The following is a 9,594-nucleotide window of genomic DNA, read 5'->3' on the forward strand; positions in this document are numbered from 1 at the left end:
GGGCAAGTATTCCCCAGTGATTCCTTATGGGAAGGTAGTTTCCAATGAGTCCCTATGGGCAAGTACTGTCATTTGCTTTAGTAAGTCCTTCTATTGTGCATTTTGGTGAGCCCCATCGAGGTCTCCCTGTGAAGGTGGTGCATGCATAGCTCTTGTTTACAGGTTGCCAAGCTGGCCCTGCTGCTGCAGGATGTGGAAACAGGGCAAGTCTAAGGCGGGGGGGGGGGAGGAGGAGGTGGAGTTGGGGAAAGTTCAGGCATGTGACTCTAAGGCTGCTGCTGCTGCTCCAGCTGCTCCTCTTACATCACTTGTGTGTGGAACTTGTGCGCAGAGTGTCTCCCACTCTCTCTTTCTCTCTCTCTCTTCCCCTTCTTTCTTTCCTTCCTTCCTTCCTTCCAGGGCCAGGAGGCTTCGTGGTGTGGCACCGACTTTGGGGGGCACAGCGGATCCCCTTCTGCCCTGCTGCCCCCTTGGACCAGGTGGGTCTGCTGCTGGCTCTGCTGGGCTCAGCTCCCTCCCCTTCTGCTGCTGGGGCTGCTGCTGCTGCTGCTGCTCTCCATGGGGCCCAGTCCACTCCTCTCCCCCCAGCATCTCCCCTGGGAGTGGGGGCTAGGGCAGGGTGGCCAGGGGTCTCCTCTCGGCCCCCAAAAGAGGACCAGGCCCCTCAACATGGAGGGCCTCCCCAGGAAAGAAATGGAGGACTAGACCAAAAAGAAATCCATAAAAGTAAAATTCAACGGTATAGCTGTGGAATCAGTCTGTAGAGAAATCTTGCAGCACCCTTGAGACTCACTGAGAAAAAGAAATTGGCAGCAGGAGCTTTCCTAGACTATGCATTTAGTGGAGTGGAAACCAGGGACAGATCTGTCTGTCTGTCTGTCTATCTATCTATCTATCTATCTATCTATCTATCTATCACCTTTGAGATTAACTGAAAGAAAGAATTCTACTTCCTCATATGCATTTAGTGGAGTGGAAACCAGGGACAGATAATACACACACTCCTTCCTCCACATTGACTGGGGTTAAGGACACAGGACCCCCATGAATGTGGAAAAATGACAAATAACAAAAACTATATTTTTGCCTGAGAGAACACCTCTCTAGGAATCTCTAGGTCCTCCAGTGCATCTCTGTGGTCAACATCTGCCAGACATTGACCATAGAGTTGCACTGGAGGAGCTACAAATGCCTAGTAGAGTGTTCTCTCCAAGAATCTCTACGTCCTTCAGTGCAACTTTTGGTTAAAGTTGACCACAGAGTTGCCCTGGAGGACCTAGATAATCAAATCTGCAAAAGTAAAAGCTGCAAATGTGAAGGGACAACTGTAGATAGATAGATAGAGAGAGAGAGAGAGAGAGCACCTTTGAGACTAACTGAAAGAAAGAAGTTGGCATAAAATCTACTTCCTCAGATGCATTTAGTGGAGTGGAAACCAGAGACTGATGTATCTATACAGTTGACCCTCCACTTTTGCAGGGGATCTGTTCCAGACCCCACCCCCCCACCCCCGACAAAAACAAGGTTTTGCCTATATTCAAGCCCCGGCCTATAGACTTGAAATGGGGCTGTGCCACAGGGTGTGCCCCATTGAAAATAACAGAGGTTGCCCATAAGTGAATACTCAAGACCGCAGACCTTGTCCACAAGAAAAAAGGAGAGACTGTATATCTATATACAATACAGATATATAGAGCACCTTTGAGACTAATTGGAAGAAAGAAGTTGACAGCAGGAGCTTTCCTAGACTAAAGTTTACTTCCTCAGATGTATTTAGTGGAGTGGAAACTAGGGACAGATATATCTATATATCTCTGTGTGTGTGTGTGTATACACACACACACTTCTTTCTTTCAGTGAGTCTCAAAGGTGCTATAAGTGTGTGTGTGTGTATATATATATATACACACACACACACACACACACACACACACAAATATACACAGTATATATATACACACAGTATACATACATATAGCACCTTTGAGACTCACTGAAGGAAAGAAGTTGGCAGTAGGAGCTTTCCTAGACTAAAGTCTACTTCTTCAGATGCATAAGTAAATTTATATATATATGTATAATATTATTATATCAAATGTATGATATTTATTTACATAATATATAAATGTATACATATTATACATCTTTATTTATTGTTACATATTATATTTATTTCTATTTATATGAATATAAATCCATGCTTCTTAGCGAATGCTCCAGATGGAGGGCATTTGGGAATTCCTCCTGGAGAAGAGATTGAAATGGAGGACAGGTCTGGAAAAAGGAGGACACTTGGTCACTCTGGACATTACAGAATTATAGCTAAAAACCCACTGATACAAATATAAATTTATGCTTTTGAGTCCTGCTTCAAATGGAGGGCGTTTGGGAATTCCTCCTGGAGAGAAAGGTGAAATGGAGCATGTGTCTTGGAAAAAGAGGTCACCCTGTCCCCGTGATAGTAGGGAGGCTTCAAGGGACTGGGGTCAACAACACATCCTGCTGGACCTGAGGTGAAGTCCATATGTCATCTGTGTATGGGAATAAGGAAGGTTTGGGGGAACGGTTTCTTTCTATGCCCCTTGACTAGCTTGCCCTCCTGGCATCCTGATACATGGCAGTCATCCCAAGTGAAGACAGTATTTCATAGTGGTTTCAGCGCTGGACTACAATTCTGGAGACCAGGGTGTGAATCCCCACTTGGCCATGAAACCCACTGGATGACCTTGGGTGACTCACACTCTCTCAGCCTCAGAGGATGGCAGTGGCAAAGGTAAATCCCTTATGAAGAAACTTTGCAAAGAAAACTCCATGATAGGGTCCCCTCAGAGCCCCCATAAGTCAGAAATGACTTTAAGGCACACGACCACCACCACTACCACCACCACAAATCCCAAATGAAGAGAAGCCATGAGCAAAACTTGCTTCAAAGAGATAAAGTGAACATTACCTGGCCCCCATTGTTTTCTTGCATAGAGTAAAAGGTGGTGTGTGTGGTGTATATCTGAGTGTGTGTGAGAGAGAAGGTGCAAGGTATGATGGTGCTAGGAAGTGTGAGAACTAAAAACCAGATTAGGGATCCTTACCAGCAAAAGTAGTTGTTTCAAGTCATTTCCAATTTATGGCAACCCTAAGGTGAACCTATCATTTTTTTCCCACTGCCATTGCCATCCTCTTGGACTGAGAGAGTGTGACTTGCCCATGATCACCCAGTGAGTTTATATGGTTGAGCAAGGATTTGAACCATGGTCTCCAGAGTCATAGTCCAACACTCAAACCACTATGCTTAATCAGAGGTTGTACTTGTTCAGGTTATGGGATGGGTGACAGAGAAATGTGAACACGAGGGACATTTATCTAACAGCAGGATTATTTCTGTATATTCACTTGTGATTTTCAAAAAAAGGGAATAGAAGAGGGCAGCTTTGTCTTCCTGGACCTCCAGATATGCTGGACTGCAACTCCCAGAATTGCCTCTAGGTAGGTGGGGGATTTTGGAAAGTGAAGTCCAGTGTGACTGGGGGACACCTGGCTGGGAAAGCTTGTGTGTGCATGTGAAGTACTATGTAATTTTAGTACTGTACCACAGTAATCTGCATCTGCAGTTGACCACTGGCATACAATTCCATACTATTGTTATTGTTGTTGTTGTTGTTGTTGTTGTGTGTCTTCAAGTTGTTTCCAACTTATCGCAACCCTAAGGAAAATCTATCATGGGATTTTCTTGGCAAGTTTCTTCAGAGGGTGTTTGCCATTTCCATCTTCTCAGGCTGAGAGAGTGTGACTTGCTCAGAGTGGATTTACATGACTGAGACAGGATTCAAACCTTGGTCTCCACACTCATAGTCTAATGCTCAAACCACTACACCATGCTGTAACTATACTGTTATAGCACTATTATTCCACTTTTACTGCTATGGCTGCCACCTGTGGAATTCTGAGGTTTGTAGTTTAGTGAGGCCTAATCGGTCTCTGGCTGAGAATTCTAAAAGCCCTCCCCTAAACTGCAAATCCCAGGATTCCACAGGAGGCAGCCATAGCAGTGAAACTGGAATATAATGCTATAAACAGTGTATTGTGGTATTTACTGTCAGCGCGGGAGCTCCCAAAACATGGGAAGGTTTGCTTCTTAGTCTGTGACTTTAGGAGACTTGTGTGAAAGATTTTCCCAGTATCATTCCCAGGGACTGTGGATGGCAAAGTTATTTTATTGGACTACAGCTCCCTTTAAAATTAAAATGTGGCCAGGGGATTCTGGGAGCTTTGGTACAAAAAACAAACAAACAAACAAAAACCTTAACTTTGTAAAGTTCTCTACCATTTGTCCAGGGCCTACTCAAACCTGGAACTCATTCAGCCAAATGATCTTCTGGGCTTTGCTCAGTGTTCAAATCCCTACTCTGTGCTGAATTTACTGGCTGGATGTGGTCATCATTATCTCCCGTCTCTGTCATTGAGAGCAAGAGCAATAGTGTACTTTAGTCACTTAGAAATATGGTTCAAGAAATTAATGTTTAAGCCAAGAGGTTTAGTATGGAACAGTTAGTAAGATATTAATGGGTAATCACAATGAAGATACTAGCTGGGGCTTAGTCCTTGTCTCTAAAAGGCTTAGATGGTTTAAAGGGACATTAGAAAAAAATGATGACATTTCCATATCAGACACAAAGACGAAATGCAGAATTGGAAAAGTTGAACTTTTGGGCCATGCTGGCTGGGGGACTCTAGAAGGTGTAGTCAAAAATTTAACTTTTTTTTTACTTTGGCAAAATGACATTTCTATGCAGTCAGCCCTCCACATTTGCAGCTTTAACTTCACAGATTTTATTATTCATGGACTTGATTAATATGTTCACTCTAGAAATCTCTAAGCCCTCCAGCTTGACTTTGTGGGCAATGTCTGCAGAAATCACACTGGAGGACCTAGAGATTCCTAGAGAGAACACTTCTCTAGACATTTGTAGGTCCTCCAGCACATTTCTATGGTCAGCATCTGGTACATGCTGATCATAGAGTTGACTGGAGCACCTACCAATGCCTAGAGAAGTGTTCTGTGGTAAAAAAAAGTGGTTTTTTATTTGCGGTTTTCCCACTTTCATGGGGGTTTTGTGCCCCTAATCCCAGCGAATGTGGCAGGCCCACTATACTTAGAAATTGTTTGCCCCTGAATAGCATTTTCTGAGGAGGGAGCCACCATGTTGTTTTTATATCTCATTGAGGAGCTATCTCCATAGCGTGGGATCAGGCAAGGACAACCCATGGGATCAAGTGATCCACTTCCCTGGAGTAACTGCAGTTGTAAGTATGTTAGTGGAACCAACAGGGTTCCAGCCATGGTCAGCTCAGCCCTAAGTTCACTCTTATCTGCTGCTTCCTACAGTGGGAATAGAGAATCTTTTTCAACCTGAGAATGCCAAAGTCAATTTCAGAGTTCTTAGGAATTGCATTCCAGTGGTTGGGTGTCCTGGTGGCACGGCACAGTGGTTACATGCCAGTACTGCAGCCACTCACTCACAAACCACAAGATTGTGAGTTCTGTACCAGCTCTGGTTCGACTGAGTCTGGCCTCCTTCCATAGTTCGCTAAAATGAGCACCCATCTTACAAAACTTATACTTTGTAAACCAATTAGTACATCAGAAAGTGGTATAGAAATGTACTTGCTATTGCAGAGGTCAGAGTAGAATTGCCACATTGAAAACTGGAGAGGGTTTCTGTATCTTTAATGGTTGTGTGGAAAGGGGAATTTCATCATGCGTTGCTTGTTATGCAGCCCACTAACAGGCAGCACCCACTGAAATTCCCTCTTCTGCACAACTATTAAAGGTACAAGACTCCTCTCTAGTTTTCACTCTGGCAAAGACAAAAGTGTGGGACCAAAAAACCCCAGCATAATTTAGCTTAAAGCACTTTTTGCCGGAAACTGTGCCTTCAGAAAGGCATTTCAAGATTTTAGAATGGGGAAAGGGGGTGTACAAAAACGGGAACGCATGAAACAATAATTTTTCATGGTCTCTGTGATTCACACAATCGTGAACCTGCATGGTGCCTTTTTGGGAGCTTTCTATGGTGTTTTTAAAAGTTTTGGCTGTAGCACCACCCACCTCCTGCTGAAACCTGCCAGACCTTTTTTGACCTCTACTGTAGCTGCCTCCTCAGGGACAGCATTTGTGCACTCGAATTGGAAGACATCTTCTGAGGATCAGTCATTGGTGTGGTCTCCCTAGCCGCACTAGACCTCAGGGCTTTCTTGGTACTGCTGGCTTCTTTTGTGAACTGTGCAGAATGTAGCATTAAGATTCTAGGCCAAGATGGGTGTATGAGAAGCCTACAGTGTTTGGGTGAATCCCATATTGTTGCTTTGTGTGCATACTGTGCAGCGTTTATACTGCAGGCCAGATGCAGCAAAGAGCATCATGTTAAGGCTCTTTTGTATGAGCAAGCCTTGAAACTGCAAGAGCCTTTGCACTGTCAGCAGCCTTTGACTTTAAGAGATGAAGTGGGCCCTTGGCATCAACCCTCAGCTTTGAAGAAGTCAAAGTCGAGCATGGAGAAAGTGACCTTGGTCCTGCTGAGTGTTGATATCTCTAACAGAAGGCCCCAAGTACATTGGTAGAAACCATCTCCATGCCTGCTAAGAAGGGCCAAGACAGTACTAGAGTTGTCTCATTGCCCATCAACCCTGGGTTTTGAGATTGAAGTGCAGACTGGCTTGAAACACAAGTGTCTCAGCTAACTCAACCCCAGGATACTACATTGGGTATAAAGGGAAAATCCACTCCTACCTCCACTATTGCCATTCTAGCCAGACCATCCATCTTTCTTCAATGTCTGGTATGTCCGGGTCTGGATATGATTTTGATTATGTTGTTGTGCTGACTAGAAAGTCTACTCCAATTGAGTTAAGCACCATGGACCCTTTCCCCCAAATTGATGTTTGTCTTTCAGATGCTCCACATGGTCAAGGCTGTTGACATTAAGGTTCAGCAACAACTCACTCTGATTGAGGATCGGGTTTTCTAGCATATTCAGTGGCAAGCAACCACTCCTGCAGGTTTACCAATGCTTCCATATCTCACTCAAGTCATTCAGAAGTCTTGGTCAGCACTGTCCCCCATTCCATCCACTTTCAGTAAGTTACAGACTGTCTACAGGGAAGTTGATTCAGCAATTCCTTCTCTAGAACAGCATCCGAAACTTAATTCCGTTATTGTCAATGCTGCCCAGTTGAGAGCTTCATACAATCTGCATTCTACACCTGCAAGGAGGGCAAGAAGCTTGATGCCATGGGGAGGAAATTCTACTATTCCACTGCTTTCATCTCCAAGATCTCTAAGCACGTTTTTAGTTTGTTGGCAAGCCTTCTTGTTTTAAACATCCTTTGGTTAAAAGGTTTTTGAAAGGCTACAAGCACCTTCATCTCTGATGTTCGGCTGGACACCCAAGTGAGATTTGGACTTGGTGCTTGACCAGCATTATAGGAGAACCTTTGAACTGATGGCAACTTGTGATCTGTGAGCTATGGTTCTGGAAGACTATACTTTTGGTTGCAGTTGTGAGTGCTAGCAGAGCTGGTGAGCTTTGTCCCCTGTGGGTGGATGACCTGCATCTTTGGCTTCATCCCGATAGAATTGTGTTGAGATCCAATATCACCTTCTTGCCAAAGGTGGTGTCATAATTCCATCTTAACAAGGACATTGTGTTGCCTTCCCTGGTTCAGGACCCCACTTTGGACTGTGAGAGGGATTGACACTGCCTTGATGTATGGAGGACATTGGCCTTCTATGTGGACAGGACTGCAGCTTCTGTACCTCTCATAGACTGTTTGCTACTTGATGTTGAGGAAAGGACTGCCTATCTCCTCACAATGCTTCTTAAAGTGAGTGGCATTGACTATCCAATTGTCTTATGAACTGGCTCGAAAGGACACTTGAAAGAATTGGCTCGTAAAGAGTCCACTTCACCAAGGTGGTTGCTGCCTCCAGTGCTTTTCTGGATGGTGTTTCGATTCGATTTGGTATTGTATTTTAATCTTTCAGGGATTCTGTCTTCCTTTGAAACTGCATTGATTCTATCCTTCTTGTTGTATGACACCTTGGAGCAGGGGTTGTCATGCTTATGCTTGTTGAATGCATACATATTTTTTTTAGTAAAACTTGATTGTTTGCACTGACACTCCTGCCTACTACTTTTTGTAGCTTGCTAATCTCACAGTTGTGTGAGTCATAAGAGACCACGACTAAGGAGGACAGGTTGCTGTAGTTCTTCATGTGATCATCTGTGAACTCACATAATCCCGCCTGTCCTCCCCTCATTGTGTCCTGACTCCTGCTTCTGCTGGTTCACATGGATTGCATTGGCGTCGTATGGAACTGGCTGGTTTTGGTGGGAGCCCCTTATATAGGGCCACCTAAACATTTTATAAGGCTTTAGAACACTCTGAAAGAGGCACTGGATAGGTACAGGATAACCCAGTTGTGTGAGTTCACTTGAAGAACTAGAGTTACAGGTATGCAACCTGTCCTATCATAGAGAAGAGATGTGGCCATCTGTGAAATCTCAGAGAGCTGGATGCGGAACTCAGTAGGGCCTTGAAGTTCCTCACCACTGGCTGTGGCTTTAGTTCGTGGCTGTGTTGTATTTTTCAGGAATTGCTTCTAAGATTTTTTTTTAAAAAAACCCAACAACTTGTTAGTTGGAAATGCCATCTACTACTTCCTGCTGAAGTCATCAGGACCTATTTCTTTTACTGTTTGGACTTGCCACCAACATCTTCTGTGTATACTGACTGTTTTCACTGTTATCACCCTGTGGGGGTCTCCTTCAGATGCATCCTCACTGGAGCTTCTTTATTATTGATTCTGCTTAGTGACATCATTAGGAGTGTGTGGGAAGAGTGGACTGCACCAGATGACACCTCAGAGGATGGGTGACATCAGGTCGGGCTCTCCTTCCACCTATCCCACCTTCTGCAGTGCCATTGCTGATTTGGGCAAGATAGCCAATGCACTGAAGAAGCTGGGGCAACTAACACACCTTTCATCCTCTCCCACTGCCTCACCTGCCTGACTACCCACCTGGTCCCTGGCAGCCCTGGGGTGGGCATCTGTATGGGTGGTAAGTAGGTGACCATGAAGTGGCGGCACACAAGCAGGACAACAGGAGGGGAGGGAAGGGGTCATGGCAGTCCTTCACTGTCACCCTAAAATTCCCTTCCAAGGACCCGCACCAGGTGACACCAATGTAGGTCACACTACTCGTTCTGCTCGTGCCATTAAGGGTCAGAGAACTCCTTGTGATCCTCCAGTTCATCAACATTCAAATATCTCTTAGTTTTCAATAATTTGAAAGGACAAATCTTTCCTTATCAAAAAACAAAACAAAAACAAAAAAAACCCCACCACCCACCTTTTCATAGCATCCATGCCCACTTAGGTTGCATAAGACAGTGAATTCTTGTTTTGCAACAACAAAGAGATCAGCAGTTGCCTCTTTAGCTGTTCTCATCCATTCCTATGTGGTAATACATAAGGCAAGGGAATGATGCAGACAAAATAGCAATAAAAGCCAGTGTGCAAATCTACAGCACTATATA

The 9,594-nt window shown here is 44.4% G+C and overlaps 1 protein-coding gene across 4 annotated transcripts in view; it reads left to right on the forward strand.

Annotated features, from left to right (window-relative positions):
* The first annotated feature begins 301 nt into the window (after positions 1 to 301).
* NR1H3 (nuclear receptor subfamily 1 group H member 3) overlaps positions 302 to 9,594 on the forward strand; it is a 62,118-nt gene continuing 52,825 nt past the window's right edge. For all 4 annotated transcript variants that reach the window (XM_042452255.1, XM_042452308.1, XM_042452247.1 and 1 more), the window contains exon 1: positions 302 to 479. The gene's annotated coding sequence lies outside the window, so the exon portion shown is untranslated. The remainder of the gene's footprint in view (positions 480 to 9,594) is intronic.

This window comes from Sceloporus undulatus, chromosome 1, assembly GCF_019175285.1.
Source record: "Sceloporus undulatus isolate JIND9_A2432 ecotype Alabama chromosome 1, SceUnd_v1.1, whole genome shotgun sequence".
Taxonomy (NCBI): Eukaryota; Metazoa; Chordata; class Lepidosauria; order Squamata; family Phrynosomatidae; genus Sceloporus; species Sceloporus undulatus.